Below are 18,463 nucleotides of genomic sequence, written 5' to 3' on the forward strand. Positions count from 1 at the left end.
AGTATGTAAAACAATAAAAGACTGAAGTTTCGGTTTTGATAATCTGGTTAATGAAATTAAATGATATATTAATAAGCACAAAAGTGGACGATTTGAGTGATAAATGTTCACTTCAAAAGCGTAATTCCGAACATTCATAATTAAAAACAAGTAAGAAATTATAGTCGGGCGAGGCCGACCATATAATACCCTACACCTTTGACAAAAATATAATGTGATTTAGTTGCCATAATAAAGCATTTAAGTTGAATTGTACCTTGCCTTAGATATACATACTTAAGCCGTTTATTGTTGAATACAATTGTGGACATTTAAGTGAAATTTTGATGGGGGCTTTTCATAGGGGCTAGGGTCATATGAGAACCTATTATTATGGAATTCGTGGGGGTCATCAAGTCTTGTATACAACTTGGTTATTGCAGCTTTTTGTCGAGATATGAGTATATTAAACATAATTATGAACTTAAAAGCCCTATTCGGCGGGTTCGGTTGTAAGGGGGCTAGGTGAAATAATGGACCGATGTGAACCATTTTCAACAGGCTTCATCTACGGTACCATAAAATATATTGTGCTAAATTTCATTGAATTATCTCCAAAATTGCGACCTGTAGTTTGATTACAAGTTTTAAAAGCCCTATTCGAGGGGTTCAGTTGTATGGGGGCTAGGTGAAATAATGGACCGATGTAAACCATTTTCAACAGGCTTCATCTACGGTAACATAAAATATCATGTGCCAAATTTCATTGAATTATCTTCAAAATTGCGACCTGTAGTTTGATTACAAGTTTTAAAAGCCCTATTCGGGGGTTCAGTTGTATGGGGGCTAGGTGAAATAATGGACCGATGTTAACCATTTTCAATAGGCTTCGTCTACGGTACCATAAAAGATCATGTGCTAAATTTCATTGAATTATCTCCGAAATTGCGACCTGTAGTTTGATTACAAGTTTTAAAAGCCCTATTCGGGGGTTCAGTTGTATGGGGGCTAGGTGAAATAATGGACCGATGTTAACCATTTTCAATAGGCTTCGTCTACGGTACCATAAAAGATCATGTGCTAAATTTCATTGAATTATCTCCGAAATTGCGACCTGTAGTTTGATTAAAAGTTTTAAAAGCCCTATTCGAGGGGTTCAGTTGTATGGGGGCTAGGTGAAATAATGGACCGATGTTAACCATATTCAATAGGCTTCGTCCCTGGGACAATAGAAGATCATGTACCAAATTTCATTGAATTATCTTCAAAATTGCGACCTGTAGTTTGATTACAAGTTTTAAAAGCCCTATTCGGGGGTTCAGTTATATGGGGGCTAGGTGAAATAATGGACCGATGTTAACCATTTTCAATAGGCTTCGTCTACGGTACCATAAAAGATCATGTGCTAAATTTCATTGAATTATCTCCGAAATTGCGACCTGTAGTTTGATTACAAGTTTTAAAAGCCCTATTCGAGGGGTTCAGTTGTATGGGGGCTAGGTGAAATAATGGACCGATGTCAACTATATTCAATAGGCTTCGTCCCTGGGACAATAGAAGATCATGTACCAAATTTCATTGAATTATCTTCAAAATTGCGACCTGTAGTTTGATTACAAATTTTAAAAGCCCTATTCGAGGGGTTCAGTTGTATGGGGGCTAGGTGAAATAATGGACCGATGTAAACCATTTTCAACAGGCTTCATCTACGGTACCGTAAAAGATCATGTGCCAAATTTCATTGAATTATCTTCAAAATTGCGACCTGTAGTTTGATTACAAGTTTTAAAAGCCCTATTCGGGGGTTCAGTTGTATGGGGGCTAGGTGAAATAATGGACCGATGTTAACCATTTTCAATAGGCTTCGTCTACGGTACCATAAAAGATCATGTGCTAAATTTCATTGAATTATCTCCGAAATTGCGACCTGTAGTTTGATTACAAGTTTTAAAAGCCCTATTCGAGGGGTTCAGTTGTATGGGGGCTAGGTGAAATAATGGACCGATCTTAACCATTTTCAATAGGCTTCGTCCCTGGGACAATAAAAGATCATGTACCAAATTTCATTGAATTATCTTCAAAATTGCGACCTGTAGTTTGATTACAAGGTTTACATGGACGGACGGACGGACGGACAGACGGACGGACAGACGGACGGACAGACGGACGGACATAGCTAAATCGACTCAGAAAATGATTCTGAGCCGATTGGTATACTTTAAGGTGGGTGTAGGACCAATATTATTGTGCGTTACAAACATCAGCACAAACCCAATATACCCTCCCCACTAAAGTGGTGTAGGGTATAATAATCAAAAAGTACCATTGAAGATTAATCAATACCTAGAGTAAATTCCCATAAACTAGATCACAAACACAAAGGAATGAATACACTTCAGATACATAAGGGATTGCAAAGAATAAATTATACCTTTCAACTACAATTATTCCACTTATGCCTTAAAGTTCTTGCATTCTTGACCAATATCAATAAAACAATACACAATTAGATATAGTTATAAGAAAGTACTCTTTAAATAATTTTATGATAATTTCTTTTTCGGTGGCTAATTTATACGTATGCAGATGGTTTTCATGTGAAAGTCCCCAAAACTAATTCAAAATAAGATGTTGTTAGAAACGATTTTGTTAATTTTTTTTCAAAATTTTAGACGATTTTGGGGGCCCCACGTTGGGCGCCATTTTTGTATTGACTTATTTTGTGTTAGGATGGATAAGAATTGGTTTTAGGTCAAAATAGTGAACGACACGCACGTACTTGCAAGCTAACCAGTTCGGGAGTTTTGGGCGGGGATCTTGTTACTATTTAGAGACCGAATGTTCAATATCAAAAAAAAATTTTACGTGCGCTTTAATTTATGCCCTTATCACGCCAACACAAGGAATTATCATAAATTGTGTTTCCATATTGTCTATTGCATTACACATTTTTAATATGAGGTACAGCTAGATGTTGTTAGCTGTAGCCAACTATCCCTCCCATCCATGTTTTTTTTTTCATAGGCAATCGATTAAAAAAAACCCTAACACACCCTTTCCTTACCTACGACACTGAAGTTTTACATGAAAAGTCAAAAGTTAATTCATCTTCAATATTTCATATATTGCAAAAAAAAAAATAAACGTACAAAAAAAATCATAATTAAGAGAGAGAACAACATAAAATTACATATTGTAAGTGATACAATAAAAAAATATGGATTGTAATTATAACCAACTAATTACAGAGAAATTTTTAAGCTTTGCTTTTGTAGTAATATCACTCTTAACAGAGCGATTGATTAACTCTCTTCTTTCAAATAAAGCAAGAGATAAAAAAGTTCTTTGTAACAGCTTGATCAAAACAAAATAGGAATAAGTTTATAATTATGTATTATACGAGCACATTAATGATAATTTGTTTAAATGCAGTCATATGTACATATAAATATATTTAAAAATGTTCAAAGATTGACTTACATACATGAGCTGATTCCAGGAATGCTGAAGGCCTTCTGCTTTCTCGAGGAATTGACGATGCTGGTAACCATATTCAAGTTTCATATAGTTTAAATATATTTATATGTTAGTGATAATGTACACAATTGTATGAATCTAAGGTGGTTAAATTTTATACACAAATACTTAAGCAAAAACGATGTTTAGGTATTTAGAAATTTCTCTTAAATCATAAATAATATGGAAGTATATTCTCAAAACTGGGATATTTGTTATAAAATATTGGGATTAGATTATAAATCGGATGTTAGACATTTTTTTTTTGTTTGTAAAACTAAATTATTATTATTGGTATTATTAAATAAAATAGGAAATAAGAAGTTAGATTTCATATGTTTTAATAGAAAATAGTGTTATATCAAATATAGGTAAATAATTTTCCTTGAATATTCATTAGGTTTTAATATATGTTGTTACATATAGTTTTATACATTCTATGGTAAAATGTATATAGGAAATAATTAGGTGGTCATATTAGGTAGATTTAGGAATACCTTGTTGTAATTTGGGTTAGATAATTGTTGTAATTTAGTATATAAATTTGATTTAGTTTAGTTAGAATTTAAGAGTTTTGGTTAGAATCTTTCGAGACAAAAATAAGTTATTTTCTTTTTATGCCAATGCAGGTGTCAATTCTGGTATGTAGTGGAAATAAAGCAGGAGGAATTAAAGTTGAATTTGTCGTCACGATAGTGGATTTATTGTTTGTTTGGAAGTTTACAAGATGTTATGAGATGTTCAGATATCAGTAGAATCTACGCAGAATCGAAGTTATTCCGGGTGGTAATAAAATTAAATCTCTCGAGTGACGAAGTTCAATGCTGACGACCATGAGGTCCAAACTAGTCCATGTCAGTCAGGAAACGCACCCGAGAGATTGTAGTAGAACTACACATGGGAAAAACAATATTAGTTATAAGACTAGGATGTCTAAATTATTCCACATTGTTTATAAAGTTACCTTATGGTCAGTTTAATGGTATTTGGAGAATATGTCTCAATCCTTTGGAAATTTTGTGAATACCTTTTTCAAATAAATAAATGTTCCCACGGATAATGTTCTTTCGGAGATTATTTTGATTTTATTGGAAACTATATTATTTCCGGATCACAAAATTTAGGGTAAATATTCAGAACGATATCAAAAAAAAATTATATTTAAACCACGTTGATTTTTTTTTTCCCGATCTTTAGCGGTATTCGAAGTTATTCTTTTCTTACTTGATGTTAAAATTCAAAAGACCTGTTACATCGATCATTACTATAGATCACACCTCTTATTGCGTTGTTAATTATCTTCTTTTTCGACTTAACTTCTTTTGAGTAAAAGCTTTTAGAAGAGTATAGATTACTTGATAAATATATATCTATCTCAAAAAAAATCATATCTATCTAGAGCGACATATACATGATTACGGCGAAAATATACATGATACTTGATGCGAAAGTAAGTGAAAAGTAAGTGTAAAAGAGAACAGCTGAAAATCGACAACGTTGTGTATAATAGTACTTATGTAGTAACTGGTATATTTGGTACATTTTTGTGTACATGAACACTTAAAATAAGTACCAAAATATTTAAACATAGTTATGAATATTTTATGCTTTCCAATATTATAAAAAGTACTTCTGGTCAGAATTAAACAAATATAAATGTTACAATCTATAGAATTGACTACAGATCGGTCTATAGTATAGTATATATAAGTCTATAGTATAGACTATAGATATGTCTATAATATAGACTATTGATCAGTCTATAGACTATTTATCAGTCTATAGTCTATAGACTACAGAACAGTCTATAGTATAGACTATAGATCAGTCTATAGTATAGACTATAGATCAGTCTATAGTATAGACTACAGATCAGTCTGTAGTATGGACTATCAGTCTATCAGTCTATATTATAGACTATAGATCAGTCTATAGTATAGACTATAGATCAATCTATAGTATACAGTATAGATCAGTCTATGGTATACAGTATAGTATATACTATAGATCAGTCTGTATAGACTGTATAGTATAGACTATAGATCAATCCATAGTATAGACTATATATCAGTCTATAATATAGACTATATATTATATTAGTCTATATTATAGGCTATAGGTCAGTCTATAGTATTGACTATCTGTAGTCATTAAAAAGACTGATCTATATTCTAGGCTATATATCAGCCGATAATATAGATCAGACTTATATATGGTGTTATAGACTACATATAAGGCTGATAGAAAGATTATCAGCTGATTTATAGCCTAGACTATAGATCAGTCTTCAGCAATAACTGTGGATCATTCTAGAGGCCATTTTGTAGTCACGATTGTATGGATGAGTCTGCTATAGATTAGTCTATAGGTTACACTATTGACCTAAGGCTATAGGTCAGTCTGTAGCGAAGCCTGCATATCAGTCTATAGTGAGGGTTATAGATCAGTCTATAGTGAAGAATGTAGATTAGTCCATAATAAAGACAATAGTGAAATATGTGGATTATACAATAGTGAAGACTATAGATCAGTTTATAGTGTATAGTCGATACCCTATAGACCAGTCAATAAGTTAAGACTTTTTGTAGTCAATGGACCATTTTACAGTTAATACTAAAAACCAATTTACTAGAAATCAGTTTATAGTTATGAGTAACTGTCATTATATGGCTAAATATATGTATATGAAGATCAGGCTAAACTAAAAGCTCAGATCATTGTATATTCCAGTTTATATGTCACTACAGATATATCACCACAGTCAAAATTCTATATTAGAGAAAAACTTGCAACATTTTGTTTGTTGGGATATTGCTACTTATGTATATTTTATGGTTATATGATATTCATATAAAAACTTTTAATTACATTGTTTAGACTGTTATTATTATTAAACAATAGAAAATTCTTTTATATTTATGTAACAGTAAACATGTATGTAAATAAAAACTTTAATAAATGATTATTATTTTTTTATAGTTACATTCATACACATACTCGAAAAGCAGCTTTAGCTATCTATAGTGTGAAATTATTTAAATTTTTCATAAAAAAACGACTACAGAAAACAATTATAGAAAATTGAATGTGTTGAATTTTTATGATGGTATGATAAAGAAAACAAACAAGTAAATGGATTACACCTCTAAATTAATTAAACGATTTAATTACTTTATTTCAATTTACATGAAATTAATAAAGTAATTATCAAATAAATAAGGTAATAGAATTCTAAAAGGGCGTATATGTTATAGGTGGCATGTAATGTGGAAATGGTGTTATAAAGTTTATTTCTTATGTTTAGTAAGTTGGGCCTTTTCAACAACAAACAAAACTTATAAAGGGACCAGTTTTTTGGGAAATTTTTAGCATTTTTGCACTGATTTTATCTTTATAGTGCATTAAGCAGTCAAGACTGTAGAACAGTCTTTATACAATATTATATACCAATATTGTCTATAGTCAAGAATCGGTTAGAAGTCTACACCAGAGATCAATGTACTATGTTATAGAACAGTTTATGGTCAAAACTATAGCTCAGTTTAAAGTTCAATCGATTGCTATAGTTCCTTTTATATGTCGGTGAAACATCCAGAGGGACGTTCATGTCTTAAACGACTCAGAAGGTAATTTAAGACACTTTTTCAAACAAACATTGGTACAATATCATAGCATAGATACAAACTGATATAAATACACAGTAAGTTTACTTAATCCAGAAATACGAGTAGAAAAACTAAAACTACAAAACTCAATATGAAGAAAATGAAAAAAAAAAAACATCTTATTTGCTTAGAGACTATGGGGTTTTTATCTGTCAGTGAGACTAAAATAAAATAGAAATAAAACCTTTTATTTAAACAAAAACACCTCAAACATATACAACTACAGCTTCTCTAACAAAACCTTGTCAGTAGTTTGAAAATACATATATGTATGTGTGTAACTAGGCAACTACAGACATACATAACTATTTAAGCATATACTTAACAAAAGGTAAAGCATATTTTTAGGTAGACAAAGGATACATACATAAATGAATGTAAAAACCTGGACATGACAATGTTTACCATACGGTTATAAAGGTACTGGAGTCTAACTTATTTAAAATGAATTTATTTTTAGAAAATAAAAAGAAAACCAAAGAGAAAACAATATAATACTAGAAGAGATGAGCAGAAAAGCAGATGATAGTTGAGCAGTAGCACCAGCATGGAAATCTAATACAATTGTTGTTGTTTGTCATACATATATTTTAAAAGCAGCCTTGGGAAATACAATTTTCCTATATATTCTGGTTTTGTAGTACAACCAGCACTACTGTAATAGTCTTTGTACTTTTGCTTGAGTATTTTTATATGAAAAATTTCAAATATTTTATGTTAGTATTTATTGTGTCATTCTGACAAGATAAACATAAAATTATCATTTGATTATTATGTTGTATATGAAAAGGAAAAAAACTAGCAAATAAATGTAATATTATCAGTGTTTTGCATATTATTATCTTAACACTTGATAATATTAAAGGATTTCGAAGAGAAAATAAATGTTTAGAAATTAAACTAGTTATTATTGAATTGTTATTTTTCTTTTTTTTGAGCAAAGCAAAAGAGAAACACTAACGGAAATTACATTTCAAATCAATCAAGTGTCTAAATAAGTTAATTGAAATCAAATAAACAAATGTATTTGTATGTGCATTGAAATAGAAAATAATCATACGTACAGGGTTACACAGCATGAAATAGCTGAAGCTCATACGCAGTGGAGTATTTATAGTTTATACATCAAGAACTCTACCTTTATATTTAAAAGATTTAGCTTAGGTTCAAAGAATTAAAGAATATTTTTTCTTAATTTTTAAAAATTGTTGAAACCCAGAGTTATCAATGATAATTTCGGAAGGTGAACCAATATGTGGACTAATATGTGTAAATTATGGAACGAGCTCTAAATAATTGTTCAAACTCTTGAAGAATTACATAACTTTAGGCAAATTTCATGACAATACCATAGTTCTTGACTAATTTTTAAAAATATACTGATTTCTTATAGGAATGGGTGGGGAATAGGAACATTATGAATAGATCCTTACAACATTACATAGAAAGATTTTATTCTTATAAACTTATTTATGAGATTGAAAAATAGACGCTAAGAGGAAAATGTCTCCCTATGCAACACATTATAATTTTGAGGACTTTAAGTAACTTCTGTGAAACTAACAATTTTATCTGACAGGTTAAACTACAGTAGGGTCCACTAGTATGAGGGCTGAAATAGTGGACCAGTCAACTTTCAACACCAAAAAAATATATATGTTTATGCAAATTTCATCCCTGTAAACTTCCTGCTTGAAACCTCTATCGTGATTTGACATACAAGTACGCACAGATCCTAGAAGGGACCCCTTGATTGGGTTAGTTGCTTAGTTAGTTAGTTAGTTGTTAGTTAGTTAGTTAGTTTAGTTAGTTAGTTAGTTAGTTAGTTTAGTTAGTTAGTTAGTTAGTAGTTAGTTAGTTAGTTAGTTAGTTAGTTAGTTAGTTAGTTAGTTAGTTAGTTAGTTAGTAGTTAGTTAGTAGTTAGTTAGTTAGTTAGTTAGTAGTTAGTTAGTTAGTAGTTAGTAGTTAGTAGTTAGTTAGTTAGTTAGTTAGTTAGTTAGTTGGTTAGTTAGTTAGTTAGTTAGTTAGTTAGTTAGTTAGTTAGTTAGTTAGTTAGTTAGTTAGTAGTAGTTAGTTAGTTAGTTAGTTAGTTAGTTAGTTAGTTAGTTAGTAGTAGTTAGTTAGTTAGTTAGTTAGTTAGTTAGTAGTTAGTAGTTAGTTAGTTAGTTAGTTAGTTAGTATTAGTTAGTAGTTAGTAGTTAGGTAGTTAGTTAGTTAGTTAGTTAGTTAGTTAGTTAGTTAGTTAGTTAGTTAGTTAGTTAGTTAGTTAGTTAGTAGTTAGTTAGTTAGTTAGTTAGTTAGTTAGTTAGTAGTTAGTAGTTAGTTAGTAGTTAGTTAGTTAGTTAGTTAGTAGTAGTAGTTAGTAGTTAGTTAGTTAGTAGTTAGTAGTTAGTTAGTTAGTTAGTAGTTAGTTAGGTAGTTAGTTAGTTAGTTAGTTAGTTAGTTAGTTAGTTAGTTAGTTAGTAGTTAGTTAGTTAGTTAGTAGGTAGTTAGTTAGTTAGTTAGTTAGTTAGTTAGTTAGTAGTTAGTAGTAGTTAGTTAGTTAGTTAGTGTTAGTTAGTTAGTTAGTTAGTAGTTAGTTAGTTAGTTAGTTGTTAGTTAGTTAGTTAGTTAGTTAGTTAGTAGTTAGTTAGTTAGTTAGTTAGTTAGTTAGTTAGTTAGTTAGTTAGTTAGTTAGTTAGTAGTAGTTAGTTAGTAGTTAGTTAGTTAGTTAGTTAGTTAGTTAGTAGTTAGTTAGTTAGTTAGTTAGTTAGTTAGTTAGTTAGTTAGTAGTTAGTTAGTTAGTAGTTAGTTAGTTAGTTAGTAGTTAGTTAGTTAGTTAGTTAGTTAGTAGTAGTTAGTGTTAGTTAGTTAGTTAGTTAGTAGTTAGTTAGTTAGTTAGTTAGTTAGTAGTTAGTTAGTTAGTTAGTTAGTTAGTTAGTTAGTTAGTTTAGTTAGTTAGTTAGTTAGAGTTAGTTAGTTAGTTAGTTAGTTAGTTAGTTAGTTAGTTAGTTAGTTAGTTAGTTAGTTAGTTAGTTAGTAGTTAGTTAGTTAGTTAGTTAGTTAGTTAGTTAGTTAGTTAGTTAGTTAGTTAGTTAGTTAGTTAGTTAGTAGTTAGTTAGTTAGTTAGTTAGTTAGTTAGTTAGTTAGTTAGTTAGTAGTTAGTTAGGTTAGTTAGTAGTTAGTAGTTAGTTAGTAGTTAGTTAGTTAGTAGTTAGTTAGTTAGTTAGTTAGTTAGTTAGTTAGTTAGTAGTAGTTAGTTAGTTAGTTAGTTAGTTAGTTAGTTAGTTAGTAGTGTTAGTTAGTTAGTTCGTTAGTTAGTTAGTTAGTTAGTTAGTAGTTAGTTAGTTAGTAGTAGTTAGTTAGTTAGTTAGTAGTAGTTAGTTAGTTAGTTAGTTAGTAGTTAGTGGGCAAGGTGCTATAATATATCCTTCATATCTTCCTTATAAGGCCCTCTCAATTACAAATAGCCCCATTGCCTTTCCTTCTGTCTTGTTCTTCCTTAATAACCTATCAAATTCTAAAAGTACTGCTGATGGCAATTTTTGACATTTCCTACAATAAGGAAATTAATTAAAATTTAAAGCAATTCCAAACAGAAATACATACATTTCCATATAAATTGTCACTTGTAACTAAATCCTGCAAAAGTTTCCGTTGTCACAGAAAATCAAATTGTCAAAACTAGGACAACTTATATTACATACAAGAAAACAAAGCAACATTTAAGCATTTTGCTAAAATTAGAAATGTTAAATTTAACTAAATAATTTCACTTGTATACAAAAGCACTTAAATGAAAATATACAACTAATTTATGCTTAATTTAAGAGTGTTGCCATTTTTCTGTATTGTTCAGGGTTAAAAAAAGAACAATAATAGAAATGTTGTTAGATGCTACTTTATTTTCATTTTTTTTTTTTTTTTTTGTTTTTGTGTTGGATGTTTGAAAGACATCAACAACATTTTAATGACAGTATTAAAATATAAAACTAGATTTGCATAATAATGAATAGAACACTAGTATTATAAATACAAGGAATAAAGAGTAGATAAAAACAGATAAAAAAACAAGAGTGGATTACGTTAAATTTGTTGGTAAATAGAATTTAAAGATTGTTTAGAAAATTTGAAGAATTTAAGGATGTAAACGATAATAAAAATACTAAGGCGTATGATTATTATGAATTTTAGACAATGGAGCGTATGAGTAATATATTTTTATTAATTTTAACAGAATTATTTGGTTTAATTTAAAGCTCAACAAAAGCATTAATATTAAATAGCACTGATTTGTAATATTTTTGTCTAAATTTGAAAGTTGTTTATGTACAGTCATTTTTAAATATACAGTAGAGCATCAAAAAGTTTCTGATATTAAAACCTAAGTGTACTTTAGTTTTAATTTGACTGCAATATTTCCAGCTTCTAGTTCACACTTAAAACTAAAGCTATAAAACTGCCTTATTATAATTACAATTTCTACCTACTTTTCTAACTAATCTGGTCTTAAAATTCCATTTATTGTTTAGCACTTGAAATTATAAAACAAAACTTTTGAAATTAATGAGTTTTTAACTAGCAGCAATAACATTTAATTCAATTTTATTGCAAATGTAATTGTACGTTAAAACAAACAAATCTACTATTTCTAGGAAAAACAAAAGAAAATATAAACAAATTATTTTATACTATTTAAGTTTCATGGCAATTTAAGTAGTAGAAAAAAAGCAAGAACATAAATATGTGGTTATTTTTCTTAGTTATTCAGGTATGAAAATTTATATGCATCATTTGTTTTATGGTCGAGTTTAGAATATGGTCTTTGTACCTTTAGCACACTTTCCTTTCTGGTAAATGCTAATAGGCAACCTTTATGCATATACATATCTACACACACACACCCTGCTCCACCTCCTGCTTTTAGATTACCTACACTATTAAAAATAATTCTATTTATGCTCGATTATTTGCCACAGGATTTCATTTGGAATGATATATTTGTGTTGTTAATTTAGGAGAATTTTCTATATATGCAAGAGTGTGTGTGCTTAGAAGCAATTGTCTGTGTGTGTTAGTATTTATGTATATGCATGTATGCCTGAGTGCCACTTATATCTGCTATATTTTGTATTTACTTTATTTTTGAGATTTTTTTAACGGACCATTATTTTCGTTTATTTTTTCCCCATTTCAGGTGTGGTTTTTTAGGGGTTGTTTGTTTATAAATTCGTTTGGCCTTTTGTTGTTGGTTTTTTATGTTTTATTACCAACAATTTTTTATAACGCTGTTATTTTTTTTAAATGCTACTTTTTTAATTTATAGTCTAGTCATTTTTGTGTGTGTGTTTGTGTCTGGTTTTATTTGAAGTTAATAGATTTCTTTTTTTGTCTATTTATCTTAACTTGTTTCAACAACAGACTTTTTTTTTGTGTATAAAGTTTATTTTCATTTGCTTTTATCTTGGCAATTCCAGTAGGAGATAATAAGAAAATTACTGTAATTGTGACAGTGACATTTAAAACAAATTATTTAATTTGGTCAAGGTTGTAGGGACTATTATTGACTTTAATTTAATATTTAAATAGAGTAAAAATAATTATAAGTTGTTATGTTGAACTAGAAACTGGAACTAGAACTGAACTAGAAACTGAACTAGAACTGAACTAGAACTGAACTAGAACTGAACTAGAACTGAACTAGAACTGAACTAGAACTGAACTAAACTGAACTAGAAACTGAACTAGAACTGAACCTAGAACTGAACTAGAACTGAACTAGAAACTGAACTAGAACTGAACTAGAACTGAACTAGAACTGAACGAAACTGAACTAGAACTGAACTAGAACTGAACTAGAACTGAACTAGAACTGAACTAGAACTGAACTAGAACTGAACTAGAACTGAACTAGAACTGAACTAGAACTGAACTAGAACTGACTAGAACTGAACTAGAACTGAACTAGAACTGAACTAGAACTGAACTAGAACTGAACTAGAACTGAACTAGAACTGAACTAGAACTGAACTAGAACTGAACTAGAACTGAACTAGAACTGAACTAGAACTGAACTAGAACTGAACTAGAACTGAACTAGAACTGAACTAGAACTGAACTAGAACTGAACTAGAAACTGAACTAGAACTGAACTAGAACTGAACTAGAACTGAACTAGAAACTGAACTAGAACTGAACTAGAACTGAACTAGAACTGAACTAGAACTGAACTAGAACTGAACTAGAACTGAACTAGAACTGAACTAGAACTGAACTAGAACTGAACTAGAACTGAACTAGAACTGAACTAGAACTGAACTAGAAACTGAACTAGAACTGAACTAGAACTGAACTAGAACTGAACTAGAACTGAACTAGAACTGAACTAGAACTGAACTAGAACTGAACTAGAACTGAACTAGAACTGAACTAGAACTGAACTAGAACTGAACTAGAACTGAACTAGAACTGAACTAGAACTGAACTAGAACTGAACTAGAACTGAACTAGAACTGAACTAGAACTGAACTAGAACTGAACTAGAACTGAACTAGAACTGAACTAGAACTGAACTAGAACTGAACTAGAACTGAACTAGAACTGAACTAGAACTGAACTAGAACTGAACTAGAACTGAACTAGAACTGAACTAGAACTGAACTAGAACTGAACTAGAACTGAACTAGAACTGAACTAGAACTGAACTAGAACTGAACTAGAACTGAACTAGAACTGAACTAGAACTGAACTAGAACTGAACTAGAACTGAACTAGAACTGAACTAGAACTGAACTAGAACTGAACTAGAACTGAACTAGAACTGAACTAGAACTGAACTAGAACTGAACTAGAACTGAACTAGAACTGAACTAGAACTGAACTAGAACTGAACTAGAACTGAACTAGAACTGAACTAGAACTGAACTAGAACTGAACTAGAACTGAACTAGAACTGAACTAGAACTGAACTAGAACTAACCTAGAACTGAACTAGAACTGAACTAGAACTAAACAAAACTGAACTAGAACTAAACTAAAACTGAACTAGACTGAACTAGAACTGAACTAGAACTGAACTAGAACTGAACTAGAACTGAACTAGAACTGAACAAGAACTGAACTAGAACTGAACTAGAACTGAACTAGAACTGAACAAGAACTGAACTAGAACTGAACTAGAACTGAACTAGAACTGAACAAGAACTGAACTAGAACTGAACTAGAACTGAACTAGAACTGAACTAGAACTGAACTAGAACTGAACTAGAACTGAACTAGAACTGAACTAGAACTGAACTAGAACTGAACTAGAACTGAACTAGAACTGAACTAGAACTGAACTAGAACTGAACTGTATAATGCATTCTTTATAGTGTATGATTTTATACAACTTTAATTACTATTAAACAGTCCAGATAAATAAGGCTTTAAAACATAAATTAAAATTGGTTACATCCTACAAAATTCATAAATAATTATTAAAAATTATCTTTATACTCGACCTACATTTTTAATTTAGTTTTTCTTTGCTTTATTTTTATTTTCATATTATTTTTTTTCTTTACTTTACTTGTTTGGTTTTATCTGTTAGTGTTTGAGTTTTAAACAAAAAACAAACACACATACGTATGTACATATAAAATAATACTGCAGTTTTTGTTCATGTTTATATTAAAACTTTTTTTCTATAAAATATATTTTATTCAGTTTAAAGCTGACGCATCATAAAATAAAAGTAACTGTTGCAGTTTTTATTCTAAAGCTGTTGGAAAGCAGCCTTTCACTGACACCACTACTACTACTGCTACTATTACAACAAGCTCCATTACTCTTAACAATATGGCTGAATGAATACTTCCGTATTCAGACATGAATGCTTCAACTAAAAAAAGCTTTGCTCTTCAGTTATAAAATATATACTCAAACCTACAAAGATATACATACTACATACATACATAAATTGTATTTTATTATTTTTTTTAACCTTTGGCTTAAGTTTTATGACCTGCTTGTGGCATTTACATTTCTTTTTTCAAACTCATACATACACACATACACGCACTCTTTTACTGGAAAAAACTATATTTATATATAACGAGTTTAGAGCTTTAACTGCTGATATCAGCAGTAATTGTTTGAGTTTAAGAGTGCTGCTGCTGTTGTATAGAACAAAAATCCAAATGAACATAACTTTAATTCTGTACAAAAAAAAAAAAAAAAAAAAAAAAGCAGAGCTCAACAGATTTATAGACTTTTTGTGTCTATGCAGTGTTGATTTTTTTATCTATTTTCTACTAAATTTTTATGGTCAATTAAATTCTATAAAATATATTCCGGCTAAAAAAAGCGTTACTATCTAAATAGGCTGAACATTTTTAAATTTATAAAGTGAAGTTTTATATTTTTTAAAGGGAGTTTTAAAGCGAATGAATATAACTTTGTTTTGTGTGTTTTACAGACAAATTCAAATCAATAAATGAACTTGAAATTATAAAAAAATGTGTTGCATAAAACAAACAAATAAAATGAGTTTATTATAAGAAAATATTGTTTATAATCAGTGAACATTTGTACAAAATGAGTCCACTATAAATATAACGTTTAGTCAATTTTTCTTACAAAGTTTCACTATCAGTCACTTATGTACGATCACTTTGTTTTCTATACTTAAGGTTTCTAAATCGTCTTCACGATCACTTTGTCGAGAACTTTACGATCAGTCATAATTTCTGTAGAAAACTTGACGTCCACTCTATATCAAGATCATTAAATTTTCTGTAAAAAAATGATCTGTCAGTTTTTTTGTAAGTTATTTTTTTCAATCTTTTATGCATTCAATTTCACGATCAGTAGATAGTAGAAAAGTATACGATCACTAGCACTTCGTCCAATATAATCTATAACTAACAACGATCAGTTCGTTTTCTGTAGAAAGCTTCACAGTCACTTCGTTTTCTAGAACAGTTTGTCTTTACGATCAGTCATTGTTTTCATTTCCTCCATAAATGATAGGTATTATTAAATTTTCTGTCATAAACTCCACGATTATTCAGTTTTCTGTAGAAAAATTTACATTGTTTTGTACGAAATTTATTTTGTTTTGTATGAAAAAAAACTTTACGATCTGTTTGTATTTAAGATCATTTTACAATAAAATTCACAATCAGTTTGATTTTTTGAAGTTCTGAGTTTCCTTTTCAATTTTCTGTGGAAAACTCCACGATCAGTCAGTTTTATGTAGAAAATTTCATGATCAGTTTGCCTTCAATATGTTTTATAACGATTTTATAACTAAACGATCTGTTATTATACTATTTGTATAAAATCTCGTGCCTACTATAAACAAAGACGATCAGAAAATTCAAAAGAAAGAAATACAAAAAAAACAAGTAAGAAATTATAGTCGGGCGAGGCCGACCATATAATACCCTACACCTTTGACAAAAATATAATGTGATTTAGTTGCCATAATAAAGCATTTAAGTTGAATTGTACCTTGCCTTAGATATACATACTTAAGCCGTTTATTGTTGAATACAATTGTGGACATTTAAGTGAAATTTTGATGGGGGCTTTTCATAGGGGCTAGGGTCATATGAGAACCTATTATTATGGAATTCGTGGGGGTCATCAAGTCTTGTATACAACTTGGTTATTGCAGCTTTTTGTCGAGATATGAGTATATTAAACATAATTATGAACTTAAAAGCCCTATTCGGCGGGTTCGGTTGTAAGGGGGCTAGGTGAAATAATGGACCGATGTGAACCATTTTCAACAGGCTTCATCTACGGTACCATAAAATATATTGTGCTAAATTTCATTGAATTATCTCCAAAATTGCGACCTGTAGTTTGATTACAAGTTTTAAAAGCCCTATTCGAGGGGTTCAGTTGTATGGGGGCTAGGTGAAATAATGGACCGATGTAAACCATTTTCAACAGGCTTCATCTACGGTAACATAAAATATCATGTGCCAAATTTCATTGAATTATCTTCAAAATTGCGACCTGTAGTTTGATTACAAGTTTTAAAAGCCCTATTCGGGGGTTCAGTTGTATGGGGGCTAGGTGAAATAATGGACCGATGTTAACCATTTTCAATAGGCTTCGTCTACGGTACCATAAAAGATCATGTGCTAAATTTCATTGAATTATCTCCGAAATTGCGACCTGTAGTTTGATTACAAGTTTTAAAAGCCCTATTCGGGGGTTCAGTTGTATGGGGGCTAGGTGAAATAATGGACCGATGTTAACCATTTTCAATAGGCTTCGTCTACGGTACCATAAAAGATCATGTGCTAAATTTCATTGAATTATCTCCGAAATTGCGACCTGTAGTTTGATTAAAAGTTTTAAAAGCCCTATTCGAGGGGTTCAGTTGTATGGGGGCTAGGTGAAATAATGGACCGATGTTAACCATATTCAATAGGCTTCGTCCCTGGGACAATAGAAGATCATGTACCAAATTTCATTGAATTATCTTCAAAATTGCGACCTGTAGTTTGATTACAAGTTTTAAAAGCCCTATTCGGGGGTTCAGTTATATGGGGGCTAGGTGAAATAATGGACCGATGTTAACCATTTTCAATAGGCTTCGTCTACGGTACCATAAAAGATCATGTGCTAAATTTCATTGAATTATCTCCGAAATTGCGACCTGTAGTTTGATTACAAGTTTTAAAAGCCCTATTCGAGGGGTTCAGTTGTATGGGGGCTAGGTGAAATAATGGACCGATGTCAACTATATTCAATAGGCTTCGTCCCTGGGACAATAGAAGATCATGTACCAAATTTCATTGAATTATCTTCAAAATTGCGACCTGTAGTTTGATTACAAATTTTAAAAGCCCTATTCGAGGGGTTCAGTTGTATGGGGGCTAGGTGAAATAATGGACCGATGTAAACCATTTTCAACAGGCTTCATCTACGGTACCGTAAAAGATCATGTGCCAAATTTCATTGAATTATCTTCAAAATTGCGACCTGTAGTTTGATTACAAGTTTTAAAAGCCCTATTCGGGGGTTCAGTTGTATGGGGGCTAGGTGAAATAATGGACCGATGTTAACCATTTTCAATAGGCTTCGTCTACGGTACCATAAAAGATCATGTGCTAAATTTCATTGAATTATCTCCGAAATTGCGACCTGTAGTTTGATTACAAGTTTTAAAAGCCCTATTCGAGGGGTTCAGTTGTATGGGGGCTAGGTGAAATAATGGACCGATCTTAACCATTTTCAATAGGCTTCGTCCCTGGGACAATAAAAGATCATGTACCAAATTTCATTGAATTATCTTCAAAATTGCGACCTGTAGTTTGATTACA

This window comes from Lucilia sericata, unplaced genomic scaffold (assembly GCF_015586225.1).
Source record: "Lucilia sericata isolate MDLA Ls3-8-SP2 unplaced genomic scaffold, ASM1558622v1 Contig000922F_arrow, whole genome shotgun sequence".
Lineage (NCBI taxonomy): Eukaryota > Metazoa > Arthropoda > Insecta > Diptera > Calliphoridae > Lucilia > Lucilia sericata.